Genomic DNA, 20,557 nt, shown 5'->3' with positions numbered 1-20,557 from the left:
GAAAATCTTTCAGAGGAATTAGGTGTCCTAACTTGATGCCCCCCCCCTCAGTGTCTTGTTTGGAAATGGATCCTCTAAAAAGTGATTCATTTTAAGCGTATTCATATGTCTATTCCAATCAGGAAGCCCTAGGTACTCTGTTGAGGTCCAGATAATGTTTACACATTCCATGATGAACGAAGTAGCTGCTGAAATTTGCTCTTCTACAAAACTATTCAAGGTGCAGGGGTCCTGATTCTGATGCATCTCACCACCCTATGACTGGACACTCTGAATGAGCCAGCATTCAAAGTCTGCATAGGCTGAGTACTGCGATGGAGGAGACCCAGACAGATAACTCTCCCTCTTTTCATCAGGAGCAGCAGGAAGGGGCCTCTCCCAGGATTATCCCCGACCTTAATGAGACTTCTCAGACCCAGGTTTCCAGGTGGAAAAATCAAAACTGGAGACAGAATTGTTAGAATCCAAAACTAAGAACTTGTCAAAAATGTATAACTTGCTGTTGGAATGGAATACACAAGATGAAATAGTTAAATCAGCTATGATCAAGTGGGCACAAGATATTGGTCATAACATTAAGTTTGAGGACTGGGAACGGTTGTGGACCACCGGTATAAAATTTACGGCATGTAATGCCTTAAAAGAAAATATTATGAAAATGATTTATAGGTGGTACATGACTCCAGTCAAGCTCGCAAAAATTTACCACTTGCCTGATAATAAGTGTTGGAAATGTAAAGAGACTGAAGGTACATTCTTTCACCTTTGGTGGACATGCCCAAGGATTAAGGCTTTCTGGGAAATGATTTATAATGAAATGAAAAAGGTATTTAAATATACCTTCCTGAAGAAACCAGAGGCCTTTCTCCTGGGTATGGTCAGCCAACTGGTGCCAAAGAAGGACAGAACATTTTTTATGTATGCTACAACAGCAGCAAGAATACTCATCGCAAAGTATTGGAAGACACAAGATCTACCCACCGTGGAAGAATGGCAGATGAAAGTTATAGACTATATGGGACTGGCAGAAATGACCGGCAGAATCCGAGACCAGGGAAAAGAGACGGCGGAAGAAGATTGGAAAAATTTAAGGACTATCTTAGGAAACATTGTAAAATTATTGAAGGCTAGAACGATGTTGATTCAGAAATTAAGTGGTTAAAAGCTGTAATGATTATGTGATTAAGAAAAGAAAGGTTAAAAAGTATACAGAAATTAGGGGAAGGATTTGCTGAATTGACTTAATTAGAGAATGGAATACAGAAAGGGGAGGTATGAGGAGGTCGGGAAAGTAAGTTTTATGAATATAAGGGATTGAAATTATACTTGTTGTTGTATGTGTTCTGTTTGGTTTGTATGTATTTTCATTGTTCTTGTTTTTTTTTGTTCTGTTTTTTCTATTTTATATAAATTCCTAAAACCTTAATAAATATATTATATATATAAAAAAGAGAGACTTCTCAGACCCACTTCTGAGTCTGTGGCATTCATGCAAACTTCAAAATGGAAAAGATAAAGTCAGATCCTTCGGAGCCGGCGGGTAGAGATGCAGATGAATCTGGATTTCACCTCATCACTAAAATTCATCTAAATGTTCTCTGCAAGATTTCTTTTGTTGCCTTGTTGTTGTTGTGAGGAGTAGTACACATTTAAATGATAAACTGCTGGTTTAAGGGTTTTGAACCTATAACTTGCAGAGTTTTTTGTCTTATCTGAGACCACGAGGGCATAAAATGACTAGAACCCCAATACCACAAACTCTGCCTCTCCCCACATGAACCAACTGGTACCCTGTGTTCATCATCTGAGGCCCTTCCAAGGGACATGTAGAAAATGGAGACATGAGAAGGAGCCTTCTCAGTGCTGGCTCCCAATATGTGGAATACTCTCTCTGGAGAGACACACTTGGCCCCATCACTATCTGTTTTTAGGTACCAGGCAAAAACCTTTTTATTCACCCAGGCCTTTCAACCTTAATTTTATGCATAGTTTTTAGTGGAGTTGAGTTCAATCTGCTATTTTATGCATATCATCACAAGCATTTTAGGGGGGTTTTATGCTTGCTTTTATATATTTGTTTTTATACTCACTTTCAATATTTGTTTTTATGCTTGCTTTTAATGTTTATTTTTGTTAAGTCACTTTGGGTGTAAGGAAGCTGCTAATAAAGATAACAAATTAATAAACAGAGGTATTCACAGCACAGTATATGGAAAAAATGGGGGAAGCATCATGTAGCAGATAGCCCTTTAGAATGAACAGCTTTTTATCTGTTGATAGAAGTATTTATTAAATCAAGAGTTTTAATATTTCTCTTGTGTTTCAAACATCAATACCTTCTTGTTTGGCTTCATTCCAGGCACTTTGAAATTGGGATGGGCAATAAATTCAGCCCACCAAACCTACCTAATTTGCACTTTATGAAACTCTATGAAAACCAAAGCTATGTCATCCTTCAAAATTCACACATTTCTGAATTTTGCAAGGCAGTTCTCTCATCAAGTAATGTGTACAAAAATTCAGAATCTGCATTAAAGTGTGCATTAAAATGCAGATACTCATGGAAAATAGCATACAAATGAATTAAAGAGAAAATTGCTTTGCAATTTTTTATATTAGGCAAAATTGTATATGAATTTGTATATGTGAAGAAATTTTACTGAAATGCTGGTGAAGTTTCATGAAAACTATCCCCCCCCCCCCCCCCGGAAATCAATGTGAACTGAATTTAGGATTGGAGAAATGCAAAACTGAGAGAAACCAAAGTTGATAAATTTGCCCATCTCTGCACTGAAATAAACAGTCATATCCAGAGTGAGACAATTTTTCTGGGGCAAAATCTTAGTCAACACTAACCATTTGCCTTGCAAGACTTGCAGCTCCTTACAAATGTACATATACTTCATTTTAACTCCCTGAAAAGTACACAGGGTGCAAACCTATAAATAGTTGCAATAACAATTATATTCAAATAATGATAGCATGGGGAAACTGCATTTTTAAAACTTTAGTGGCAACATTATAGAGAGAAACAGCTTACAACAAAACTGGTATGTACAAAAATAGCTATAAAAATAGCTGCAATCCTCAGCACAACACAGTTCAAGAACCACAGCTGCAGAAATCATAGGAAAATATAGCACTATAGAATAAATATTTTCCTTTATATTCAGATATATTGACCTTGGTGTGCTCTGCTATTTCAAAACATCTGCATGGATCATATTGATATAACAGCAGTGGTCAACTTTATAAATAACTGAGTGATAATTCACTAAGAGGAAGATGTACATAAATCCATAAACTTACTAACAATTAAGCTCAAATATATCAGGCCAAAGCATGTGAATCAAATCAGTCAAATCACCAAGCCCGAATCATTCAAATCACTTAGAGATTTTCCATTGACTTCAGCGGGCTTTTCTTCAGCCAGAACTCACCAGAACTCAGTTCCGGCACCATTGCCATTCTAAGAGAACTGAGGAAGTCATTCATGGTGAGTTCCATTTTTCTATTTCTAGAACAATAGCACTGCTGTGAACTAATAGCACCCTTGATTGTTTGATTATGGATTTGGAATGAGAAAATCATTTGATTTCCAAGCAATTGCATTCAGGTGAAAGTAACTTCTTATGTAGATATGGTTAGCATCAAAAATACACAAGACAAGTGCTTTGTTCACCCAATCCTGATGTGCAACAAAATAGCCATTATGACAGCAGTTATTATAGCATAATTGTTTTTGAAACATAAAATGTGCAATCCAGAGCAACAGAATTAGTACAAATTTTGATGAATTCCAAATGGATGATAAATCGTAGTATTAGAAAACCAGATCATTTTTAAAAATTAAATAAATGAATGAACATTATAATAGAGTTGAAACTGAATTTAATACTGCCTCCCCCTTCTTCTTTTTTTGCAAATGTGAAACAGCACCTAGCAACCAGTTACAATTCCATAAATGTTACCATTGTGATAGTGGTAGCAGCAGGAATAAATCACTGGGCTGGCCTAACTGAATTAAAATCCCATTATTTCCTGTCCTCTTCAAGAATTCACCTAGCATCAGGGTAACCTGGGAATAAAATTCCAAACCTCACCTGCATATACAAGTAACAGTCTACATTCTTTTCTCATCCTGTAGTGTTGTTGCTGGGGCAAGTGCCCCATAAAAGCTATCACTGCAATCTATTAAAGTAATGCAGCTTTAGAAACAAGAAGAGAAACAGCACACTCTTTTGTGTGTGTTGTAAGGCCACTGACTTAACATCCTTCTGCATTTTAGAGCTAGTACGCTATGCAACAGAACCATAGCCAAAATATATCTCCAGAATCAATATTGGACGCATAGCAAAGGCAAGGAAAATACAGCAAAAAGAATGAAACTAAAAACTCATTTTATTTTTTTATTCATTGATTGCATTTATGAGAAGCCTTTTTGAACGACATCCCCCCAAAGGCAGTTATATGATAAAAATTATCAAAATGCAACAGCAATACAAAATATGAATAGAAAATGGTGCTAAAAGCTAGATGATTCAGCAATGATGAATCACCTGGGTAAAAATACCAAATCCAGATTCCCAATTCATTCATTTTGCCTAGGGCTTGCCAATCAGAAGATCGGTGGTTCGAATCCCCACAATGGGGTGAGCTCCCGTTGCTCGGTCCCTGCTCCTGCCAACCTAGCAGTTCGAAAGCACATCAAAGTGCAAGTAGATAAACAGGTACAGCTCCGGTGGGAAGGTAAACGGCGTTTCTGTGTGCTGCTCTGGTTCGCCAGAAGCAGCTTAGTCATGCTGGCCACATGACCCGGAAGCTGTACACCGGCTCCCTCAGCCAATAAAGCAAGATGAGCACCACAACCCCAGAGTCGGCCACGACTGGACCTAGTGCTCAGGGATCCCTTTACCTTTACCATGTGGGTTAACCATGCTTGCCAGAGAGAGCGCAGTCTGGTGTCTCATTGCCCCAAAGGAAGAAGACAGGAAGCAGAATGAGACACTAAGGATGATCCCTGCCACAGGCCTAAATATCTATAAAGTAATTTTACAAATTGTATTTCAACTAAGGCTACAGAAGTGATGCTGGAATTAGACCTTTCAATCCATTAGACAAATTGTTCATATTTTGGATTTTAGGGCTGTTGCAATGACAATAAATACTGAACAAGCACAGTTAATCTATTTCCTGAACATTTTAACAGGTCAGAATAACATTTCTTCCCCAAAAATAACTAAATAAATCAATGCAAGCTTGATGGCTTCTGCAAATAGGGTTACATTTTCGAGTCTGAAAGGTTCCACTTTGTTTCCCCCCCCCCACATCAGTAAATGTCCTTCTACTGAATCGTTGCCTGATAAATTTGTATTTGTGTGTCTCCTGAATGATTTTGATTTTGTGGAGTATCCAAATGATTTTATTTTTTTTAACCATTTTGGGAGTCTGAAGCTATGACCTGATGATAGAGGCCAGGTTAGTGAAACACTGGCTGCTTCTTGAGAACACGGACATTTTGGACTTAGAAGGTTTTAACAATGTTTTTGGGTGGCATGCATATTTGTGGTACGACAAGGTTAAAGCACATAAAGCATTTAAAAACCATATTGTCAGGAAAGCATTATTCAATGTCTGGATAAGATACAAAGACTTATTGGAAAATAAAACTCCAAGGTGGTTGTCACCAATGGAAGCGAAGGCTCAGAAAAAGCTCAATATGGAGGCCAAATGGCCGAAATATTGGGAAATATTGCAACAAGAAGGAGATAAATTGAAATTGCAGAGTTTTGAGAAATTAAAAGATAAAGTGCGAGACTGGCTTCATTATTACCAAATAAGAGAGGCCTATAATTTGGACAAAAAAATTGGCTTCCAGGTGGAAAAATCAAAATTGGAAACAGAATTGTTAGATCCCAAAACTAAGATACTTTCAAGAATGTATAACTTGCTGTTGAAATGGAATACGCAGGATGAAACGGTTAAATCTGCTATGATTAAATGGGCACAAGATATTGGTCATAACATTATGTTTGCGGACTGGGAACAGTTGTGGACCACCGATATGAAATTTACGGCATGTAATGCCTTAAGAGAGAATATTATGAAAATGATATACAGGTGGTACATGACACCATTCAAGCTTGCAAAAATATATCATTTGCCTGATAACAAATGTTGGAAATGTAAAGAAAATGAAGGTACATTCTTTCACCTTTGGTGGACGTGCCCAAAGATTAAGGCTTTCTGGGAGATGATCTATAATGAAATGAAAAAGGTATTTAAATATACCTTTCTGAAGAAACCAGAGGCCTTTCTTCTGGGCATAGTCGGCCAATTGGTGCCAAAGAAAGATAGAACTTTCTTCATGTATGCAACAACAGCAGCAAGAATACTCATTGCAAAGTATTGGAAGACACAAGATTTACCCACCCTGGAAGAGTGGCAGATGAAGGTGATGGACTATATGGAATTAGCGGAAATGACTGGCAGAATCCGAGACCTGGGTGAAGAGTTGGTGGAAGAAGATTGGAAGAAATTTAAAGACTATCTTCAGAAACATTGTAAAATTAATGAATGTTAAAAATGATGTTGGATTGAAAATAAGAGGCACTAGCAACAAAGTTAGTGAGAATATGCAAAAATGAGTTGATAAGGGATGAAAATATAGAGCTATAATATGTTAAGATATAGAGTTAAGATAAACGAAAGAGGGTAAGGATTTGCTGATCTGATTATTGAAATGGGAATACAAAAAGGGGAGGTGTGAGGAAGTCAAGGAAACAAGCTAATGAGTTTAAAGTTATAAAAAATGGGTTTGTTTTTAATTCTTTTGTATCTATTTGTTTTTTTCTTGTATTCTGTATGTATATCTTTCTTTTTTCTCTTTTATGTAATTTTGTATGTTTTCTTCTTTCTTTTTCTTTTTCTTTTCTTTCTTTTTGGTATTTTGGAAATTTATGTTTTTGTAAAATTTTAATAAATATATTATAAAAAAAAAGATAGAGGCCAGGTTAGACTCCAGCTGCGTACACACCATACATTTAAAGCATATAAACACACACACCACAGACTCCTGCTAACTGGACCACTCCCAGAGCAACAATTCCCAGCACCCCTAACAAAGCATAGTTCCCAAGATTCTTTGGGAGGGTGGGGTGATTTAAATTACAGTGTGCACAGCCAAAATCTGTACAAGTATCTCTCTTTTGTATATAATTTTTATTAAGTTTTCTGTTTTACAATTTAATATACTCATTTTACATCCTTAAGATATCAGTGACTTCCCTTCTTCTCTTTCCATAGCTCATTTTACGTATAATAACCCTCTGCATATTGTACAAAAACTATACCATTCAGTATTCCATTATTGCATCCATCAAAACTTATTTACACTGTTGAATTTATCTTAATGCTGACAGCGTTTTCAGCTGCACACAATTATTTCCCATACATTCAATAAACGTTTTCCAATCTTCTTTAAACACATGTTCTTCTTGTTCTCTTATTCTATATGTTAAGTCTGTGAGTTGTGTACATTCTGTCAACTTAAGTTGTCATTCTTCTTTGGATGGGATCTCACTCATTTTCCATTTGGGGGCTAACAAAACATGGGCAACAGTAGTGGCATACATAAAGAACTTTTTTTGACACCTGAGGATTTCAGTCTTAGTTATCCCCAACAGAAAGGACTCGGGGTTGGGGGGTGAGTACTTTTAAACATTTTTTAAAATTCATTATAGATCATTTCCCAATACTCTTTCACCCTTTTGCAAGTCCACCACATATGAAAGAATGTTCCCTCCACTACTCCAGCACAAATCTCAGTTTTCTACCTTGCATCTCATTATCAGCCCTGGAAGTCTAAAGGAGAAATGAAGGAGGAGGAGGAGGAGGAGGAGGAGGAGATCCTTCATGCTTAATGTTTACAGCAGGTCTCTGAGGGTGGAACCTAAATCAACTCTGCATCAAAGTGCTGACCTATGCTTGCTATCTGATACATTACCTCAGAAGATAAGTTGACTTTACTTGCAGCATCTTGCAAAACAAATGGATGAGAAAGCTGCCCCATTACGTGGGACAGTGAACTTCAGCCGCTAGTATGGAAGGTTTGCTTTGGGACGTGAAAGCCTCAAATATTTATAAGACACACATTTGTTGTGGGGCAATAAATAGGCTTTTGGGGTGTATGATATTGTGTTCAATTAAATATTTTAATTTTTTTTAAAAAATGCATCATTTCAAATTGGGCATCAGAAGCATTTTAAATTGCTTCTTGATCACTGGAGGAGGGGGGAGCTGGAGCTTCATACAAAGAGAGAGAAAGAGAGGGAGAGAGATTGAGACCAACACCTGGCAAATAATTAATCATGAATTATATTCACACTGGACAAAAGAAAAAATCAATTTACATTGATAATGAACCAGTTACTGTCTTTTTCAAGAACTATGTAAAATACTGTTTTGGTGCTGAGTTAAAATGAGCAATAACTTTAAATTCCTATTGGCAACCAAGTGTCATAAAGCAGGAATATTGCTGCTCTTTTGCACTCTAGCACAGTCACCACCTCTTCCTGCACAAGCCCCCTCCCCTTGTTGACTATTTTTTAAAAGGGGGTCCTACACATATTATCCACTTTGGGGGTTGGGTTTCAGCCTCTTCTAGAAGGTCTTTCCATCCATATTCCTACCTGTTGACCTTGGTTGGGATGGGGGAGACATGTAGTTCTGTTCACATTTTAATGGGAACCTAATTCACATAGGTTCAAACTTAGTGAACCAAAACAATGAACTATCCTTAGAAAGTCACACTTTTCTGAATTTTATGAGGCACCTCTCCAACAAAAAGAGCACCAAAATGCATATATGTGAGCAAAGTGTACATTAAAAAAAATGCATACATTAGTGACAATGGCATAGAAAAAGGCATTAAATTGGGCAAAACACCACGACAAAATAGGTAAGTAGTTTAGGAGAAATGTGTGTTGAAATGCTGACAGCTTTTCATGAGGCCTTTTCAGTGTGTGAATGCGGTAAACTAAACTTAAGATAGGAAACATGAGGAATGCAGCGGAACTGAAATCAGCAGATTAATTCATTCCATACTTCTTGGACAGCAGTAAGACAGAAACAATAAGCTGAGCAGGGAATAACTATTCCCTGATTTTTAAATGGTTTTATGCAATATGTTCTTTTAGTAATGTCTTAAGTGGTTTCTGAATTATGTAGGTTTGTTTGCTTGTTTTTTAAAGCTGCTGCAAATGGCATAAGAAGCAGGGTATGAATATGCAAGGGAGACAAAATCTGACTGTTTCCAGTCACTTTCAGATGTTTTACTCATAATTCCATTATGTTTCTCCATTCATGTCCAATGTTAAAGAAATTCTGCTCAAATCATATATTTAAATGTGTACTTTAATGCTAATTAAATGCTAATTTTCTCTCAAAATGTTAGTCACTTTGTATTTTTCTCTCAAAACACACATTTAAATGCATATTTTGATGTTTAAGCTGCTCTGCAACATTTAGAAAAGTGAAAAATCCCACGAATGACTGGATAAGTCCCAATCCACACTTTTTGTTCACTTTTGGCTATGGAGTGGCAAAACAGGAGCTTGGGAAGGAAGGAAGAGCCATTTCCGACCTGGGAGGAGAGGGGGTTGCAGGCAGAAATCCCTCCCACATCACACACGCGGGGGCTGGCCCTTGCCCCCGCGTGATCAGGGAATCCCCGGGCGTATCGGCGACCCGGCCTGCCAATCAGTGGACCGGGGAGGCGTGGCCTAGCCTATTTAAGGCCAGGCACGCCCGGGGACCGCCCTCTTTGCCCCCTTTCCAGCCGAGCGGTTTTCCCATCCCACCCACCCTTTAGGTTTAGCTAGCTTTGACCTTGCTATGGACTTCGGTTGGTCGCCGCAAGGGGCCTGGTAGGAATTTTTCCAATTCGGCGCACTTCGAGCCTTTTGGTTTTTTCGCCTACCTCGTAGCAAACGTCACAACTTATTCGGTATTGGCGGTTAGGCATTGGCAGGGGTCAATTGTTATGCAAATGAAGGGGGGAAGGAAGCGCCATCACCTTCCCCAAAAGGAAAGGGTAGTGCAGTAGAGGACTCCGGGGGGCGTTGCCTTGTCCGAAACCTAGGGAGGTAAGGGCCTCCGGCACGCCCCAGAGCGGTGACACCCATGGGATCCTAGTTGGCGTACTTCAACAGGACTCCCACGGCTTGTGGACAACCCTTCCCGGTCCCCATGCCGGGTAGTCGATAGGAGCCAATGCCTAAGGCCAATACCTTCCAATTCTGTAATCAATAAAGTTGTGGCCTTTTTTATGCCCATTAACCTTAAATGCTGTGTCCAGTGTCTTCATTTCACATGGGGGAGGGGACTTGCCACGCAATGTACTTATGTGTGACAGACAGGCAAAGAGTAAAAGGGAGGGAATAACCTTTGACATTTAGCCAAATTGATTCCCAAAGGAAATTTGTGGATTCTTTCTCATCGAGGAAAGACTAACGTGTTTTAATAAATTGGCTAATTTCATCACAACCCTAGATTGTCACTCGGTGCAATTTAAAGTAGAAATGATTTCTGATATTTTCCCATAGGGAAAAATATCTAGGGAATGTTGAGGCAAGCCCAATGTATTTCAAGGCTTTCCCTATATAGGGACCTGGGTGGCACTGCGGTCTAAACCACTGAGCCTCTTGGGCTTGCCGATCAGAAGGTCGGCAGTTTGAATCCCCGCGACAGGGTGAGCTCCCATTGCTCTGTCCCAGCTCCTGCCAACCTAGCAGTTTGAAAGCACACCAGTGCAAGTAGATAAAAAATACCACTGTGGCGGGAAGGTAGACGGCGTTTCTGTGCACTCTGGTTTCTATCACGGTGTCCCGTTGCACCAGAGTGGTTTAGTCATGCTGGCCATGTGGCCCGGAAAGCTGTCTGTGGACAAACACAAGCTCCCTTGGCCTGAAAGTGAGATGAGTGCCACAACCCCATAGTCACCTTTGACGGGACTTAACCGTCCAAGGGTCCTTTACCTTTTACCTATAGGCTTGCCCCCCGGACATTTTCACAAACATAAAACTGCTGGGAGGATTCAGATGGCACATGGGAGAAAGGGATTCTCATTGTGCACTGAGCTCCTCCTTGAAAGGGGCGGGAGGGATATTGTATGCTACAGGATACTCCATATGTAATGTGAGGTACCTTGATGTGCATACTTCACATGAAGTCCTTTTTCACATGGATGATGATGATGATGAAATCCAGAATCACCTGAGCTCTGCAAGTGCAGCTTTCTCCTAAATGAAGTGCAGAGTGTTTGACGACCGGGACATTCACAGGGAAACCAAAACACTTGTTTACAAAGCTATGTACTACCAACCTTACTGTATGCTTGTGAAACATGGACCACTTATCAACACCATCTCCAACTCCTCGAAAGATTCCATCTCTGAAAATTTTTACACAATTTTTACACATCACTTGGAAAGACCAGTGAACTAATGCCAGTGTACTGGAAGAAGCAAAGATCACCAGTGTTGAAGCAATGATTCTTCCACATCAACTTCATTGGACTGGTCATGTTGTGCAGATGCCTGATTATCATCTTCCAAAGCAACTACTCTATTCTGAATTTAAAAATGGGAAGCATAATGTCGGTGGTCAAGAAAAGAGTTTCAAAGACTCTCTCAAGGCAAATCTTTAAAAATGTCATATAAACACCAACAATTGGGAAACGCCGGCCTGCGAGTGCTCCAATTGGAGAACAGCCTTTACCAAAGTTGTAATGGACTTCGAAGACTCTTGAACTCAGGACAAAAGGGAGAAACGTGCTGAGAGGAAGGCATGCTTGGCAAACCCTCACCGTGATCAACTCCCACCTGGAAACCTCTGCCCCCACTATGGAGGGATCCAGAATTGGCCTCCACAGTGACTTACGGACTCATTGTTAAAACTGTGTTTATGGAAGACAATCTTACTTGGCTTTGAGTGATCGCCAAAGAATAATTATTATTATTATTATTTATTAAATTTGTATACCACCCTGTATTTATTAAATACATATACCTGATGTAATGAATGTACAAACCACAGAGGGACATGGCTGCCGGGCTCATTGACAGCAAGACCTGTTTGAATACCCTTGCAGCCCCCCCCTCATCTGCCCCTCTCTTTTTGAAGGTAGGTCCTCTGAACCCCCTAAAGATACCTTCAAATCTCTTGAGGGCTGCTATGCCTCGGCTTCTGCGGAAGCAGCCATTAAAATCTAAGGAAACATGTTTCAACGTGGGCTGTTCGCCTTCTCCCCTTTTCGTTTCCCTGAAAAATTCAGGATCCTGAATGTTCCTCTTGAGCTGCCGACAAGCAAAGACCTTTTTGAACTAACACTGTGCGTCTTACAAGTGCCAAGAAAAAGCCTATGGTGTTGCAAGAGACATTTGCTGTCTGTTCAGCTAACTAGAATGGAAATGCCGGAGAAAGTCTTTTAAAGGCAGCCCCTCTTTCTTCTTCCCTCCTGGAGGTCTGCCTGCCTCTTTCTTATCCTACTCTTCTCCATCTCTGAGCCATTCTCTTCAGGATCCACCCCTCTCACAAGTGGACAGGCTCTTTATTCTTTATGAAATGCCTATTTTCTGGGCTGGGCTATCTCTGAGGGATATCACGCTTGTTGTAAAATTTACACATAATAGCTTTGAGGTTTGGCAGGACTAAGAGGCCTGGAGAGTTTCAGGTCATAGCTCAAAGTAAATTCATTAATTCGTTTCCTAACAGAAAGCACATAAAAAATTAATGACTGGGGCCTGCTGAGCTTTTCCCTCTCTATATATTGCAATAAATATATTTTTTTTCTCTCACACTTGCTTTACTTCTTCTCTTACCCCCACCCCTGTGGCCAGAGATTATTTGTAGCTTCGCATCTTTAATATGCAGATGAAGGACAGGACAACAATGAGGAGGAAGGAAGCCCATGAGCAAATGGTCTCCTCTTTCAAAATCACATCCCACATGCTTAATACCTGTGCTCCAGAAAGCACAACGTCAGCATCTCAGCTCTAAAATCTTTTGCCCATTCAATTTTGTACTGCTGTCAATGGCTCCAGGATTACCATGGACTAAGAGGTTTGTTGGGTTTAAAAACAAACAATCCTGAAATGCCATCGATTTCAAGGTTGGCCAGCTTTTGCATCCTTAGGGACATCCCCACCGACATGGATAAAATATGATCTCAGTTTCACTTATGTTGTTCTGATTAAGGTAAAGGTAAAGGAACCCCTGACCATTAGATCCAGTTGTGACCGACTCTGGGGTTGCGGTGCTCATCTCGCTTTATTGGCCGAGGGAGCCGGCGTACAGCTTCCGGGTCATGTGGCCAGCATGACTAAGCCGCTTCTGGTGAACCAGAGCAGCGCACGGAAACACTGTTTACCTTCCCCCCAGAGCGGTACCTATTTATCTACTTGCACTTTGACGTGCTTTCGAACTGCTAGGTTGGCAGGAGCAGGGACCGAGCAACGGGAGCTCACCCCATCGTGGGGATTTGAACTGCCGACCTTCTGATCGGCAAGTCCTAGGCTCTGTGGTTTAACCAACAGTGCCACCCACATCCCTGTTGTTCTGATTACTATTTATTTAATTCTTTTTTGTACCAGGAGTCCTTTCACTACTGCTTAAGCAGCCATATTCTCCATCCTGTGCTTTCTTGAATGTGGCGAGAGTGCTTTCTAAGCAGCCTACCTGATAACCATCACACCTTCTAAAGCCAGACTCATCCTCCATGTGCATAAATACAACTGCATTCATAAACTACAAAATCTACCCAAGGGGTATGCTATGGCATGATGCACAAGAGTCCTTTAGGTTTAGGCAATAGGGAGCATCAGGGAAAGGTGGTGGTAGTTGTTTGATCTCTCATCACTGATGTCATTGTGGCTTCCTGGGAGGGAGAGGGGCAAGGTGACAACAAGTCAAATGTTCGAGGGACTCATATGGTGCTGCATTTTGCACCACACTATCCTTGTCTCTGCCTTGCATCGCCCTCTCTCCTTCTCAGCAATTCAAAGCAACACATATGATCGGAAGTCATGTAAGCACCTCCACCCTGACCTGCCAAACACTGCAGTCTTTAGGTAATACTTTGTGGAGCACAAGGTTCCGGGTTCAATCTCTGTCATTTCCTGTTAAACGATCTCCTATAGCAAAACTACAAAAGACTCCAGCCTGAGGCAAAACCCATAGTTCATCAGATTGGAAAGCACTGGGTTAGATCAATCCATTGTCTGACTCAGTACTTTCAGATACAGTGGTACCTCAGGTCAAGAACTTAATTCATTCCGGAGGTCCGTTCTTAGCCTGAAACTGTTCTTAACCTGAAGCACCACTTTAGCTAATGGGGCCTCCTCCTGCTGTCGCACCGCCAGAGCACGATTTCTGTTCTCATCCTGAAGCAAAGTTCTTAACCCAAGGTACTATTTCTGGGTTAGCGGAGTCTGTAACCTAAAGCGTCTGTAACCTGAAGCATCTGTAACCCGAAGTACCACTGTATTCATGAAAATCTTGGTCCAATGTTTGTAGTTTCCTTCACTAGTTACAAAGCAACTGTTAACATGCATAATCCCCAACACTATTCTGACAAGCATCCATGAGACTGGTTCAGAAAACAAAGATGTTCCTGGCAGAAGCTGCTAAGCAATTTAAAGTTTAAATTTTTTATTTTTTTTACAAAAAAAAAGCCTGCATGGGAGAAAAAAACCAGCACTAGGAAAAAATGTTCATTTCAGTTTTCATCCAAATCAGGAAACAAAATAAAGATTCTTGGCTTTCAAGTGAGAAGCACACACTGGAAGAGACATACTGCTGTTGCAAGCTTTTGAGAGTGCCGAGCCAACAATGAACACTGTAACCAATTGTTGTGACACTTCATCTTCATCAACTGAATTGGGTTAATAGGAGGAAAAGACACAGATTCCCATGGAAGACCATCAGCACTTTCTTTTCTTCTGGAAGACTGAGGAAAAGAAATTAGCAACAGTTTTGCAGTCCATTTGCTAAGTACAAGTGACAAGCTTTGGTTCATAGATAGTGAGTTATCTACAGAATGGAGGAGACAATGGGGGAAAGAAAGGAGAAGAGAAATCACAGTATACAAAGTCAAACTGGCAGTCTCTTGTCAAGTCTGTGTTTTCTAGGCTCTCATCTCCCATTTGGGGAGAGCACTGAGAGAATGCAAGGTGTTACTTTTGATTTATAAGTTTGTCACTTGTTTTGGCCAATTGTTTGGATAATCTATCCTTCTGATCTGTAATTCAGGGGTGGGGAACCTGTGGACCTACAGTAGCAAACTCTAATAGTCTCCCAACTTGCATCAGCTCAAGCCACCATGACCATACGTTGGAGAGACAGCGTTGATTCCTTCCTTCTTTAATTTATATACCTCTTTTTGACTGGAATCCCCAAAGCAGTCCATAACATTCATACATAAGAATCGTTAAATATATTTTTGATGGGGAAGAGAAGAGACTAAAAAGTTGGATGGGAGGAGAATGCAGAACTTTAAATTTCTGAACTCAGACAAAAGAAAGGTACAGAAATAAATAGAAACAAGCTTCTCATATATGGGTAATCTTTCATTATTATTCTTCTTCCTTTCTAAATTTTACTAAATTTTATTTTGACAAAGTAATAACTATAAATAAATAAGAAAATGTGCACCCCACCACTGAGACCATTCCATTGTAACTTTCCAACCTCCCAAAATTTCAACATCTCTTGTAATGGTTTGACCCCTTTCCGTTTTAACAGTACAAATTCTACAAACACCTTCCATGTCTCTGCATAATCATTTCTCCTGCATATTCACAATCTTACCTTAATGGCACATGTTAATTTATCATTAATAGCTATATCTCACACCTCTTTATACCATTCTTCCATTTTATATTCTGCTTGCCCCTTCCACTTCCTAGCTATAATAATTTGTGCAGCTGTCAATAAATTTGTGAGCAAGTCCTTCATAGCCTGTGAACTTTCCACCCCATCATAAATTGATAATAATGCTACCTCTGGACTTTTGATCAGCTTTAACCCAGTGATATCTGTTATCTCCTTAAACACCCTTCCCCCCCCCCCAATTGTACCTATTTGCACCCCCACAACATGTGAACATAATTTCCCAGCTTCCTGGCATTTCCTCCAATATAACACCGATTGTTCCTTGTTTATTTGATTTAATCTGACTGGCATTTAATACCATCTCCAAACTAATTTATAATAATTTTCTTTTATTCTTATAGACAACATTTTCAAAGTTTGTTTCTCTGCCCTGTTGTCTCCTTTTCCCACACCTCTTTTAATTGCTCCTTCTTGATCCTCCATTTCTACTAATATTTTATAAATTTCACTGGTACCCCCTTTTATAATCTTTTTTTCTTCAAATTTTGTATATTCTTTGCACTTCTTGTTTTCCCTTAACTATGTCTTTGTCCATTGCTCCAGTTGTATACAGTTAAACCAAGTTATTTTTACTTCCTGTTCAAGCTTCTCTTATTTGTTCCTTTCATTCTCCTGAACATGAGCAAGTGGAGCAACAGATGCAGAAACTCTGAGCTGGCCCATGAGCAGATATGTGATGGTGTCTTTCTCTTCTCTCTCGCATAGCAGTTGGTTATACCTGACTACTGAGATGGAGGTGGGAAGGACACATCCACTGTTTTTGGAATGGGTAGTAAAATGTCAACCATCACCCTGTAGCTTCAAGGTAAGAAAAGGAGGGCTCCCCCAGCCAATCTCTCAAGGCTCATTTGTTGGAGGGGTCTTCAAAAGGAGAATCTTGAGGCTTGGCTGCCTCACTACATCACAAAACTCATGGGCTCATGAGTGGTTGATAACACCTGGCTCTCTTCAGCAAACACTTTGCCAAGGAGAAGCCAAAAAATAAAATAAAATGCTATACCCATCTGGTGGTTTAAGCTATGACCGGGTTGCCCTAACAAGGAGGCAGCAGGAGATAACTGTTTCCTAAAGTCTCCTTAAGACACAGCATGCCCTGGGTTGTGAGGTCTTGAAATGTGGGGCAGTTAAGTGGGGGCAAGTCACAGATCAGCTTTAATAAAACTGGGAAGTGGTTTCATACTGAGTCAGAGCATTAATGCCGTATTGTCCAAGGAGTAGTGACTCTCGAGGGTTTGAAGCAGAAATCTTTCCCAAATCCCAACTGTACCTGCAGATGGCAGGGACTGAATTTGTTTCGGGGGAGCTGCATATCTTATGTGGATGGCTGCCCCCCCGGAAGGCAGGTAAAATATCCACAGAAATAATATGGAATATTTTGCACAGACTGACAATGAATGACAGGATTAATGATTTGGTATGAGCCCTTTGCTTTGCAGCAGCTGGAGCTGGCCACGGTCAGAGAGACAATGCCTGATTAAATGGACCATTTTTCTAGCAGAGTAAAGTAGTTTTCAAATATTTTGTTCACTCAAAAATAAAATGCAGCACTGGGTAAATACTCCTGGGACCAGTCCGATGAACAGCATCTTCACTATTCTACAAAGGAAAGAGATTCTTGACATACATGGTTTAAAGTATTAAGGGAGAAATACCATGTTAAAGACAAGTGGGGGGTCGTGAGGGGACAAATGAAAATGTTGTGCATTCGTTTGGTATGTATGCATGTCATAATTATACCGAGATTGCCTTCTTTGTCATTCAATAATTACAATCAGCTTTGACAAGTCATTATCAGCTGTAAGACAATTTAGTTTTCCAGACAAAATAAAGAAAGCTGTGTACTTTCACTCTGAGTGGATTGTATTTGAGATTAAAGGGAAACTACCCATAATGAATAGATCTAAAGCTCAATGAGAAATAACAATCTGCTTAAATCGCTTGAACTGATTCACAACACTGCTGCAGAGAAGTTTGAAGTGGAAAGTCAGTTGGGTGGAAAGGGAACGATGCACAGAAAAACACAAAAAGGCATGCCTTCACATGTTACAGAGGACTACATTTTACATTATTACTACTTACTACTGAATTAATACCATCTAAAGCAGGCATGGCCATACTTGTCTCCCCAGCTGTTTTGGGACTACTCTTCCCATCATCCTTGACCACTGGTCCTGTTAGCTAGGGATGATGGGAGTTGTAGTCCCAAAACAGCTGGAGGGCCAAGTTTGGCCATGCCTGATTCTAAAGCAACATTTGGAAACCAATTGAACGGTTCGTGTTTGGGCAAAACATCTGAAGAGCTTTATGGGAATCCAAAAGTGTTTGTATATGAATAATTAAATTTCTCAGAGGATTTCTACTCATCCTGTGTTTGAGACCAGGAGGTATCATTAATGTAGATTGCTAACCAACATGTGATCTCATTGCTTCTCACCAGCATAGAATATCCGGTGGAACATCTAGGTCTGAGGAAGAAACTGAGTTGTCATTGCATTTGTTAAGTGATGTACTAAAGGAAAAGTGGAAGTTCAGTGGGTGTCTTCACAACTCGTTATCATTCTTCTCCACTGTAGTACTTTTCTTCCTGAAACTTCAGCTAAGACCATTTCCCCCAAATTTTATTGGACTCCAGCTTCCATCAGCCTCAAGGAGCATAACCAGTGGTCAGGGTTGTTGGCCATAATAATCCAACAATATCTGAGGGTTGTGGCGATCACACAGGGTCCCCGGATGTTTCACCGTCTATTGATCCCTGTGCCACCACTTTATTTCCTGCTGCCACCACCCAGGCCCTACCTGGTACAATACTGAGTCCAGTCAGGGTTAAATTGGAACATAAACTTTTGTTTATTTATTGCAGTTTAACAAGCGTGTGGTTTCATAAACGGTATCGGCCAAGTACAAACATGGGGTGCCTATCCAGACCTATAACTTCCACTACCTGCTCTCACTCACTAAACCACCTCTCAGATATTTACCGTACTTTTCGCTCCATAAGACACACCAGACCATAAGACACACCTAGTTTTTGGAGGAGGAAAACAAGAAAAAAAATATTCTGAATCTCCAAAGCCAGAACAACAAGAGGGATCGCTGCGCAGCGAAAGCAGCGATCCCTCTTGCTGTTCTGGCTTCTGAGATAGCTGCACAGCCTGCATTTGCTCCATAAGACACACACACATTTCCCCTTACTTTTTAGGAGGGAAAAAGTGAGTCTTATGGAGCAAAAAATATGGTACTTATCTTCCTAGCCCCTAACTATTCCTGACTCAGCTTATTTCGCTACACTAACTCAACCTACCCACAAACTGTATCCCAATTCACTTCCACTCCAACCAACCCCCCAACAAACTCCTCCCTTTGCCCCTCCCAGAGCTGGTTTTATAGTCCCTCTGACTCCCCCCCCCCCGGGTCCTGATTGGGTAACCAGTGTAACTATTTCACCTCCAGCGCTCTCATATGTTAACGTCACAAGGCTCACCAATTCCCAGCTATGTAAATTAAAGATCTGACTGATTAGAATAGTTATAGAATGGTGGTTCTCAAAGCAGCATAAGGAAGCTCACCTTTAAACTTTTTTTTTTAAGTGTTTGAAGTGTAATCAGTCACACAAGAAGCAGGTTGCTGACTTAGGTGCTTCTGTCTACACTGTTGTCACTGAACAACATACAACTGTATTTATTCCTTCTTCTTCATGTATCATGTTTCAGGTATGGTTTGGAAGCCCCCTGTCAGTGTCTAGTGGTTGGAAGCTGCAGATACATAAAAGATATGACCTTCTGACTCATGGAAGAGTTTGGTTATACTTCAGCAAAACTAAGGCAAAGATGAGGAAGAAAAGTCCATGTGAAAAAAAACAAAACAAAACAAAAACCAATTGTTTTGATCACCTTGTGTCTTGCTCAGCACACTGTAAATGGGTTTATTCGATTCTTCTAACATCTCAGCCAGGGTTACTCAAGCTGGAACAAGTTCGTTCTCTAATTCAGGAAATGAAGCACACACAAAAATCAATGTCTTACAACAGTTAGTCATGTTGTAGTGCTCTTCTGAAAATGTCATGCATTGTCTTCTGAACTCCACCGTTGCTTTCACAAATGGTTGTCTGTCCTCACAGGTGCCAGGAAGTCTCATTCTTCATCCCTTGGGATTCAATCAAAACATACTATTGACTTTAGCTTTAAAGGGCTAGCTGAAGCCCCTGTTTACTTGAGGATACAAGAAATTTCCTTTTAGGCACACACACTACACAACATGTTTGGGAGGCAGCATCAGAAAGAAAGTTTCCACATGAACAATGAAGGCAGACACAAAGAGCTCCAACTTTAAAACTAATGCTAATCCATATGGAACAGGATCCTTATTTTAAAATTCCCTCTAATTTCATGAACTGCCTGATTTTCTTTTCTTTGTGGGAGTGTTCTTGTTTGGCTACTTAGCGACAATTCTATTGTCATAACAAATGGAATGGTGTCTTAATTTTTTTTTTAACAGTACTTGAGTAAATGTTTTGATAATATATGGTTGAATACTAGGATGGGCACAATGACAACAGCAACAACAGTGAAATAGAAGAGTTTGGATTTGATATCCCACTTTATCACTA

This window comes from Podarcis filfolensis (genome assembly GCF_964270895.1).
Source record: "Podarcis filfolensis genome assembly, chromosome: 9".
In the NCBI taxonomy this organism is placed as follows: Eukaryota; Metazoa; Chordata; class Lepidosauria; order Squamata; family Lacertidae; genus Podarcis; species Podarcis filfolensis.
This window is presented reverse-complemented; position numbering follows the sequence as displayed.